Here is an 11,911-nt window from a genome sequence, read left to right as displayed (position 1 = left end):
AAAAAATGAAACGGACGAATGCCAAGTAGCAATGAATGAAACTGAGAACAGTCAGTAAAATCAGGTTTCATCGTCTGATGAGGATAATCCCTCTGGCGTTTTCTTTTCAACTCCCTACAGAAATAAAATGAAAATGACGATTAATAGCTAAGACATTCGTACTGCGAAAACGGCAGAGGTAGCGAGTAACGAATGACTCCTACATTTTTTTTCACCCATACTTACTAAAATGGATTTGATTCTGGACTAATTCCACCTAAGTTCTCAAGTTTTTTTTATTATATTTTTTATTATTATATGACTAGAGAATTGACTTCAATCGCCACTTCTACTTGATTATCAAGATCAACAATGACTACTTCAGCAATCTTTGAAAACAGCCACTAACACAAAAAGAATTCTTGACTAGACAACTGACTTCAATCGCCACTTCTACGTGATTATCAAGATCAACAATGACTACTTCAGCAATCTTTGAAAACAGCCACTAGCACAATAGGAATTCTTGACTAAAATTCCTTCACATTCTGTCAAAAATGATCAATTCAACAATCCAAATGAATCAGTTATTTGGCAGCTAGTTGGAGAGATATATACTCAAGTCTAGAAAGTGGAATGATACTCTGCCCGGAAAGCTGAATACCTAACAATATTATTGTGTACTGAGAACAAAACATTTGAGTGGCGGCACTGGTATTATAGACATTAACAAATTATTAGAATTGACAGCAAGATAACCAGCAAGACATTAAAATGAGAATTAGTGCAGTTTCCGAGGCTGTAGTGATACTCAGCCAGGAAAGTAATTGACCTAGCAGCGAGCGAAACCTCCGGCAAATGAAACGATAAAACATTAGGATGGACAGTCTTACTAGAAGCAGAATAACAATCATGAGGGGTTAGAGAACAGAAGCCCGGGAAGAGACCATCAGAAATTACTGCACACTGGCCGAACAGATCCATGACCACTAACAAATGGTCTTTTAATAGTCAATATTGATACCAAATGACGCCACCCCTATTTCACCGCAACATTTAGCAAATACAGCGCTGGAGTCAACCTTATATAAGCGCTAACCAAGACCCCATTAGTTCTCCCACCTACTACTTCGCGCTTCGCGGAAGGAAATACGCATTACAGCGAATGGACGCGACTTGTCACACTCTAGCTATTTCAGCTCCTTTTTTCTCTTCGTTCCTCTCGAGGAGAGAAACAGTCGGCCACGTTTACGGATCGTGAATTCCCGGCTTAAGGGTGATTCTTTCTCCAATGGTCAGCACCTTGAAAATTGAGAACAATGTTGTAGCAAAATGCATGACAATTTGAAAGTTACATCATTCTAATTATTCCAGTTATGGCCGTGAATCGTTACAAGTGCGGTAACCATAAGAATTATTACTATACTTCAACTACAAATATAATATATAGTATCATCATTGGTTTATTAGCAATTTTATCAGTTCAATACACCACAAAAAATGCGATACAATGAATGGACAGGAAGATGTCGAAGCGACTTGGATTTGTCAATGGAATCAGACACCCACCTTGGCCTAGGCGTAGTAAAGAGGAGGCATGCAAACTGAATGAAAGTAAAGAATACAGTATAGAAAAAGAAAGCGACCAGAATAGGGCGGCATGTCATGGGAAGCGATATCGATAGGTCAGTCGTGGTCCGGTAATCTTGAGGATGCACTGTATTTATTTAATAGTAATTGCTTGTATTTCGACTTGAATGTGGACATGCTCGTCGACTGTCGGATGGCCGGCGGGATACTGTTCCACACATCAGGTCCGGCATATTTTATAGAGCGATGATCTTTCCGGTCGATCACATGATATTTGGACGACGTGGACGCGCGTGTGTTGTACTTGTGCGCTTTGATTCCGAGGTAAAGAAGTCATTGAAATATTCGGGGCAACGACCGCAGTGGAACTGATACATAAACTTGGCGATTTCTAGTTTCCGCATATCTTCTATGTTTAGGACGCCGAATCTCTTCAGCAGCGACTTGTTGGATGGGCAGCCAGGCCCCTTTGGGGCCCTAGCTATGATTCGGAGTACTTGTATAAAATAATTATCAATTCTTTTACGTTGATAGAGTCCCAAATAGATGAAATATGTCAAAGAATTTGCTAAAATTTTTTGTATAATTTGACAGATTCCGAACTCTTCTCAAAGTGCACCTTTCAAAAATTTGATATCAAGACTCCCAACATTTTACAATTCGAAGTTGGATGGCTTTACCAATACAAGCGAACAGTTTGTATCGCAATTGACAATTATGTAGAGAACGCTGCGAGACATGTGAGTAGGCCTACCCCAAAACGTTTCTCTGACTTGGACATTAGGGCTCTTAAAATATGACTTTTTTTCACAAATCGTTCTGGCTACTAGATAAAATTGTTAGGTTACCTAATTCAAGCCTACACACCAAATTTGGTTCAATTCCAACCAGTAGCCGCATTGCTACAGGAGAAGAAAGTTTCTTTTTTTTAATATAAAAATAAATAGAAAAATTTTCTGTTCACCCCATGAAAGTGTTAGGTTATGTATAGAAACGATGATCATCAAATTTGGTTCGATTCAAACAAGTGGAAGCGGAGTTATTGCCATCGAAAAATTTGGATTTGAATAAAATAGTATTTACGGTGCGCACCACTATAATAAATAATTAAAGAATTGTGTCACGCTGTCATACTGTTTTACGCAACCGTTGTTATGCACTGCATTGTTGCTGTGTTCTGGCTCCATTGATGTTATTTCTAAATTCGACATTAATGCGTCATAATTCTCCATCTGGTTTTGAATTCAAATCTGTTTTGCTTCCTTTATCATGCCGGTAGCTCTTTAATTGACACGCGAAAAGTTCTTCGGGTTTCAATAACGTTCATCATGAAGGTACTTTTGAAAGCAGTATTAAAATTTTGTACCACCAACCAGTTGTTTAATTACTATTTATCTTCAAAGTAAATGCCCATTGCATGAAGCAGGGTTGTAAGACTCGAGTCACGATTTTCTGTTGACTCGACTTGACTCAGGTCATCTTCTCAAAGTACGGAAATGACTCGACTCATTGCGCATGACTTGAGACTTGACCGACAAGACAAGACAAGACCGACATTTCATGATTATTTCAAAGAATAGTACAGCAAATCGCTATTGGGATTTCGTCTATTGATACTGGTATTTGAAAATGCGGCCAGAATAAACTGCTAAAAGTAAGGAAACTTCGTATATTATAAATGCGACCCACTCGATATCAAAATAAAAATATAAAAAGTTGGTTTAACAAGACTTAAATTGGAAACTGAGCAGCTAACACAATGACTTAGACTCTGGCTCGAGTCATAATACCATAACTCGGACTCGGCCCTCTGCTCGCTGACTTGGACTCGGACTTGACTCGGTGGTGAATTGAAAATGACTCGAGTCAAAACTATAAAAGTGAGATTGACTTGCGACTCGGAGCCCGTATCCGGACAATACCGAGAATGCTAACACCGAGAATGCTATTACCGAGAAGGACAATACCGAGAGTGGACAATACCGAGAATGGACAATACCGAGAATGGACATTACCGAGAATGGACAATACCGAGAATTTCTATTACCGAGAATACTATTACCGAGAATGACCATTACAGAGAATGGACATTACCGAGAATGCTGTTACCGAGAATGGCTATTACAGAGAATGGCTATTACCGAGAATTGCTATTACCGAGAATGTCTATTACCGCGAATACCATTACCGAGAATGACCATTACCGAGAATGGGCATTACCGAGAATGCTATTACAGAGAATGACCATTACCGAGAATGGACACTACCGACAATACACTGTGGCGCACTAATGCTCGGCGACCTCACGTCCCAGATACCACCCGAGGGTGTCGACGCGATAAGCGATCTCCCCCTTTGCTGTACAGACTAACCGAACCGATCGGGCTCGGAATAGTCGTTTGAAAAATCGCAATTTTTGACTTTTACACCCGTTTTTACGAAACCTTCGAAATTTCCATCATTGTTTTACATATGTTAAAAAAATGAGTGGTGTAGCTAGACCAGGGGTTCTCAGCCCTTTCTCGGCCGTGGCCCATTTTCCGGTTTGAAAATGTGCTCTGGCCCACCTCTAATCTTAAAGTCATAATCCTGTTCAATGCGTGGTAATCGACGGCGCCGATTATCATCATCGGGGCATGAAGTCGCGCGGAGCGCGACGAAAATTTTCAAGTTGAATGAATATCTTCCAAAAAACGACCACCGAAATAATCTTGGACCACTTCTAGCTCCCCCGATTGGGGGGTTGGTTGCGGCAGTTACGGCTCTGGTACATCATATGCTAAAACGTCTTAGTATTTTATGATCATCCGCTGCTCCATTCGCTTCGCGAAACACTATGATCGGATTCTCGCATACACTGTGTGATTGGGATTTTAGTTCCACTGTAGGGGGAATAGTATAATCATTCTGGGCCACCTTCAAACAATTCATTGGTGAATGGGGTACTACAGAGGAGTCGAAAAAGATTCATATTATGCATGCTGTACAGTGTACATTGTATGTCACGTACTGAACCAACTGAAGTTTCGATGTCGGAATATTCTGTCCCAGTGATACTATCAATTCATGTGACTCTTACATTATGTACATTGATTTCCAGGCATGACATTTTAAACAGACTCCAAATATTAATGCGCTCTCCCGAATCCTCAATCCATTACTATTCGTTGCGGTGGTGCAGTATACCTCCACCTGCAATTATGGCCATTTTTAACTTACAATAATGCGACGTGCCGAAGTATAGTAAATCTATACATCAATTACACTTCATTCCGAGTTTATTGCACACTCCTTTCAACGGCGTACGACATTATGACCCTGCCGGAATACTTGGTTACTTCAGCATTACCTTTCAGGTATTACATACGCGAAATTATTTTAGTTGCTGTTAGCCATAGGTAGTCATTGCCAGTGGGAAAAGCCGCCGTTTCTGCCTCCCATTTTCGACTTGAAATGCGGACTCCATACGTACCACTACGTCTCATCAGAGTCGGATGAAAATAAGCTTTATGTAGCCTACGTATAATCAACTAATATGAATTTATTTTTTAGCGATTAACACAACAAATATTACTAAACTTACATTATTTCTAAAATTTTCCAAATAGCTCTGTGGCCCACCTCAAATGCTCTTGTGGCCCACTAGTGGGCCATGGCCCACCCTTTGAGAACCCCTGAGCTAGACAGACAGTGTCGCAATGACCTAGATTTGTTTTGCTACACGTGTTACGAGAGCACGTTGAAAATGAAGCGATTTAATATGTGAAATGTCACCAAGTGGGAATTCCCAAAAATGGGAATGAGTAAGGCCTTGAGTCTGCCCACGGCTTGACTCGCAAAACGCTTGCTCAAACGCCGCATTTCGAGATCGACTCCAACCACAGATCGTCATTGAATACCATATCCACAAAAGTACAACGCGGAAGAGCGCCAAGTTCGACTCCAGAACTCAAACTCGTTCTCTCGCTTCGCTTTCTGAATACCGATTCTTACGCAATGTTGACGCAAAATGAGTTTGAGCACGGAGTAAGGTTTCTTGAATACGGGCCATTGACTCCACCTGGCTCGAGTCAAAACTATAAAACTAAAATTGACTTGTGACTCGTAACCTTGTAACTTGGTTCCAACCGTGGCCTCGGCACGACGTTTGCCGTCGCTTGCCCAACAAAATTGTCCCGCGAACCGCACTTTTAGCACAACTGAACTAGTTTAAAAGATAAGTGGGAATTTTTATGTAAAGGAGAGATTTCAAATAGCATTTGAACATACTTTCAGCAAAAAAAAAAACAGTCAAAAGGAGCATGCGTTTGGAACTAACTAGCTGACTACTTGACAGTTCAGACATGAAAAATTTGGTAAATCTGATACTATTCTAAAGCAAAATCCCTCCTGAAATTTACAAAATTTCCCCTTAGAGGGGTATTTTCCCCCGTTTGGGTACCACTGCAACAGGCAAAAATACATAACGTCCTACTACTACTCCTAATGAGTGATATACGCGAACTAAATTCTCGATTACCAATTGAATCACCCATGCAGATAATCGGTTGTGCCCCGTTCTAATTGTAAGCGAACAGTCGGTGATGTCGGGCCAGTTATGGTTTTCTGGGTTATATAACAATCTTTATCGGTGGTGCAAATGAGATTTTACGACTGTTCGTGATATATTTATACCGGATAAGTAAAAGGATATGCAGCACTATTACAAAATAACGGACATTGTCAGGAATTTATGCATTATTTCAGTTTCGAATCAATCCAAGTTTCACTCAAGTCCGTTCTGCTTTCGAGAATACAGTCCTTCGACCCCGGCATCAGATTTTTAACCTTGAAAGCGTAGAAGAAATGCAGCAGAAGGACGAATGTGCTGGCCGGCAGATGGAGATACTGCACCAGGACGGGTCTTGCGTTGATGCCCGATCCGCTGGGCTTGTACGCGATGTACTTCGGCGAATCGTCGGGCAATTTCTTACGTAACTGGTTGATATCGACGTCGTAATCTTCTTCGATCAGAACGATCTTGTTGTCCTCGCGATTGATCTGCATCACGGCGATGGCGGCTTTGCCACCGACCGATGAGTTGAGTTTGCTGGAATAAAGGTTCGAAAATGAAGGGTATTGTGAATAGAAAGAACGTGTGTAGCATATGAATTGAATGTGATACAAAGAGACTTATGTGACTGTGTAATGGTACGCGCGGGTAATAATTTCTAAGGATTCGAGTCGAATGGAGAGCTGACTTTTTCAACAATTGAAGTTATACGCTTCTTAATGCCACTAATAGTTAGTTTATTAATCAGAATTATAGTTTCAATACGATTATTCACTACGGAAGGCTGTAAACCTCGAAACATACATCACACAGAGTTTCATTTCAAACATAAATCAATTTATAACAAACAGGTTCAAAACAAGACCATGACGTCTCACATCTATAATTGTAGTGGATTGGCATTGGCAATTGAAAATAACGGGTAAATATGGTTCCTTCGAATGAAAAGGCTTCTAACCACTGTCATAAACCAGGCCAATAGTATCTTAAACCAGGACTGCATCGTTATGCAGCATTTTTACGGTCGGCGGGCTTCATCATCAGAACATCAATTCCGTGCCCATGATCTATAGCTAACTGTTAAACCTACGAGGATTTCGAGGGTTCCAACCACCCCACATACGTCGACTATATTGGGTGTAAATCCTCGTATGCTCATTGCTCATGTACATTAGGGCTCTTCAAAAATTACTTTTTTTCTAAAATCGTACTGGCTACTTCATAAAATTGTTAGGTTACCTAATTCAAGCCTACACACAAAATTTGGTTCAATTCCAGCCAGTAATCGCTTTGCTACAGGAGAAGAAAGTTTCTATACACTATATAAAAATAAATAATAAAAAATTTGAAAATTTTCTGTTCACCCCATGAAAGTGTTAGGCTGTCTATAGAAACGATGCTCACCAAATTTGGTTCAATTCCAACCAGTGGAAGCGGAGTTATTGCCGTCGAAAAATTTGGATTTGAATAAAATAGTATTTACGGTGACCGATTCTTGGTTTATTTATTATAGTTGTGCTCACCGTAAATACTATTTTATTCAAATCCAAATTTTCAAATTTTTTATTATTTATTTTTATATAATAAATATAAATTTTATTCTCCTGTAGCAAAGCGGTTACTGGCTGGAATTGAACCGAATTTTGTGTGTAGGCTTAAATTAGGAAACCTGACAATATAGCCAGTACGATTTGAGAAAAAAAGTCATTTTTGAAGAGCCCTAATGTTCATATACTATACATGTTTTGTCGAAAGTGTTTATACAATTACGGCATATTGGAAGAGCTTCACGGAGGTACTGAACTTCAATATACAATTGAATGTACATTGAACGCTCTCTTATTCGACATTTCATTCTGGTGCATGGAGTCATATCTTGAGATACGATTGTTGATATTCAATATTTTTTCCAATTCTCTGCTAGTTGCTGACGATTACCCCTGACGAATGTCAGCCGAAAATATCCAGGCTCATTTCGATATGAATATACCATTCAATTGTGGCATAATTAGATACCGTTTGAAAAAATCAGGGATTTTTTTTAAAGACATTTGTTTGAATCGCTGTTTGTTTTAAATGCAACCCCTGGTGCATACAGCTACGCACGTTAGTGGAACTGACATATTTGTGCAGTCGTGATCAACCCACAGTATTAGTGTCACAGAGTGCAATTAAATAGGTATGGTCGAAAATATATCCAACAATGGTTACTGTGATGTATAACTGGCATTATATTCCTTGCGGTTTGTACACTATTATTATTGCGCCATCAATTGTCTGCTGGCATGAAAGCGGGTATAAGGCATGGTTTTCCACGCACTAGTATATTGGGTCGAGGGGTTGCTTACTTTTGGTATCGGTAATGTGAAGTGGTTACTTTCGAAATTGCTAAACGTATATTCGTCACTAGCGCACACTGAATTATGACACTACAAATAGGTACGATTCTGAACGATATATTCAGCTAACGTGCTACAGGAGCTATTTCAGAGTATCCGTCATTATGACGTCAAAATTATTAGGGATGTTAATGATGAAGATCAAATATGATGCTAATATGCGACCAGCACACAGAATGAAATGTCAGTTCTATATCACATTAAAGATAATTTGTCGTAATTTTTCGACTATACCCATTTCATTGCACTTTGTGACAATATGCTTTGGATTGGTCATGACTTTACACAATGCATTTCCTCTAACGTACCTAGCTTTCTATCACATGTTTCGTATGCCGCGATACGACCAGTAAGGTTTACCGCCTTCAACCGAGGAAAATAGTATCCAAATCATAATTCAAGTTTATAATTAAACTTCTAGTGGAAAAGTGAGTAAGCATTAAGCCTATCTTGGCCCATCCTGTTTCTGAGAAAGGTCTTGATACGTTTCAATGTGCTGAAACTGCGCTCGGATTCCGCGGATGAAATCGGGGTGGTCAAAATGATATTCAAAAAGCTAGTTACTGTAGCAAAGTTGATCGAAAGCGAATTTTCAACTAGGAATTTTGAAAGTTCACTAGTGGTTTTAATTTCCGAAAAGGATGTGTTAGAATACAAACAAGTCAACTCGCTCTCCAACCGAGCAATGTCGATCATCGGGTAATAACGAGGCACGCTGCGCAGTAGTCCAGAAGGAAAATGAATTTTGTAGGCAGGGAAATTTCTCGGATTTAACAGGGTGAAAGTAACCAACTGGTCACTATTCAGACGATGTTGGATTTGGGACATCAGTATATCGCAACATTCGTAAGCCGCAACAAGCAGGTTTTGCACACTTATCCCACGACGTAAAAGCGCTGTGTCACCAGCGAAGTGTACATTCGCCCGGATATGCGAAATTGCCTCACAAAAATGTGCAATACACAATTGCGCAGTAGTACCATCGGCCATACGCGACTGAAAAGTGCTGTACAGTGTATCGACGTGCATGAAGATGTCACAAAAAAGCTTCAAAAAGAACAAAAATTCTTCGTCTTCCAGGAGTCGTTTAAGCCCCGCCGCTTCACGTATGGAAGTATCATCCCAGACAGGAGAGCTCTCAATCACTGAGAAGCATTCCAGAAGCTCCACCCTACTCTCTGACACTCGTTGCACAACTCTGGATTGGAAGTTACACCGTGTTGATACGCATCTAGGTAACCGGTGCTTGCATATGTCGCGCAATATATCAGATCGCTTTGGCGAAATAGAGAAAAAGGAGGAGAACCCTGAAAGATTTGCAAAGAAAATCTTGACAGAAGATATTCCTAAGCACATTTTTTTCACTACAAGATTGAGCTGATGCGCATAGCAATGCAAAAAATGCGCATGCGGGTAAACTTCTTTCATTAAAACTTGTACGCTATGTCGCGATCCGCTCATGACTGCTGCGCCGTCGTAGGTTTGCGCAATAAGTTTCGACTAAACTGAATAGGGCTGTAATGTTTTTTTTAATACGTAAGAAATTCCGACAGCAGTGCGATCGTCAACAGCCACAAAGCTGTGGAATCGTTCGACTGGCATACCAAATTTCGTGAACCGAAAAATCACGACTAGTTGTGACAAACACGTAATGTCAGTTGTTTCGTCAGACTGAATAGATAGAAATTCAGCGTCAACAATCTCGGTAAACAAATGCTGTAGATAGATGTGATATATCGAATCAAGCACATCATTTTGAATAGTCTTTGAGGTACCCTTAGCTACTGTCGCGGTGTCGAGATGTTCGCGCAAAATGCTATCAATGGAAGCCGTGTATTTAATTAGATCCAAAAATACCCCCCTATTGAGAGAGCATTCCTTCTCATCGTGGCCTCGAAGGGGCCATTCATGAACTCCAATAAATTTAATGGCATCAATTACCCGAGAGAGAACATGCCTATTCTTATCTACAAGCTCATTGTGCTTGCAGACTGATACGCGATAACTTTCATTGAGCTGCGACATTACATTTACTCTGCCAAACAATTTATATTTAACTGCACTAGCCATGTGCACTTGGGATTTTTGGTGCATTTTCAGACGCTCTGACAAATGCTTCAGATCGCGATAACCAATTTTGTTCCAACAAGAGCCACTGCTTCCGGTACCGGCACTGTCGAATAAAAGACAGTAAAAGCAAAACAAGGCGTTTTTATCCTCGCCATAAGTAAGCCATTCATTTTTATCGAAATGCGCTGAAGAAAAGGCACGAGTGCGCTTTCCTCCGGCGTACGATTGGATCAATGGGCAATTTCTAGGCTGATACGGACCTAGTCGCTTTACCTCTAATTTTTGCTCTAAAGGCAGCTGGCTAAACGGCGTACGGAGCAAAGATTCAACACGATTCAGGTTCGCACTTGACCTGACTACTTATCTGCAGAAATGGAAATGACTATAAATCGAGAGATTGCGTATGCCTAACTGGAAAGGTCAACGAGTTCGGACACATACGCAATTGTTATCTCATAGATTGGACAAGGAAATGTCATATTGAATACAAACATCATTCTGAAGAACTACGGATAGCAGCCTCGGAAATTCGGTCCCGGTACAGCTTGGGAGATTCTGGCCTTGAGGCTGGAGACTGTCACACGACACATACGGCTTACGGTCTATAGTGTCTATATGTCTGCTGCAAAATCGCCTTCGGAAAATATATTACCGAATAAACACGTGGATGAAAGCCGAAAACTTGGTACACTGTTACATGAAATCATCGAGAAGTATAGCCTCATGACCGTTTTCGGTATGGTACACTGTCAAAATTAATACGAACAGATCAACGCCGAATTTTGCGTAATATTTACTGAGGAATCGGCTGATCATGCGATCAGCTGTTAGCCGCCATCGAAAACGAAACAGCTATCGCGCTTGACAGGGGTTGTAATTGTGAGCAAATGGCCCGAAGGCCACCATTCCACGGTGAAATTGACATTGGAGAATATAAAATAAAACTAAATATTTGAATGCAAACCGAGGATGTTAGTAAACTGTTTCATGATATCATCATCTTATCACCTATCTCAGTATGGAACACAGATACACCGGCTTTTGCGTGAAATCCGCAATGCGTTAGGTAGGCTAAGTGTCAGATCAGCGCACATCTCTACCATACTCGAACTTAATAACGAAATTGCTGCCATAATCATTGAGTGTCAACCTTGAGCACAGCGTTCGATACTAAAATCAAGACATACCATGTAAAAGTTCATGACGGATCTAGCTAAGGAGCATCGTTAAAATCAATGGAGACCAATACCGGCTTTGCGTGAAATATGTTTGCGATACATGACCGATCAGCACACACTCGACTTTGGAAACGGAATAACTA

The sequence above is a fragment of the Botryllus schlosseri genome, unplaced genomic scaffold (genome assembly GCF_051294905.1).
Source record: "Botryllus schlosseri isolate E-star unplaced genomic scaffold, Bs_hap1 Bs17a, whole genome shotgun sequence".
In the NCBI taxonomy this organism is placed as follows: domain Eukaryota; kingdom Metazoa; phylum Chordata; class Ascidiacea; order Stolidobranchia; family Styelidae; genus Botryllus; species Botryllus schlosseri.
Note: the sequence above shows the minus strand (reverse complement) of the source record.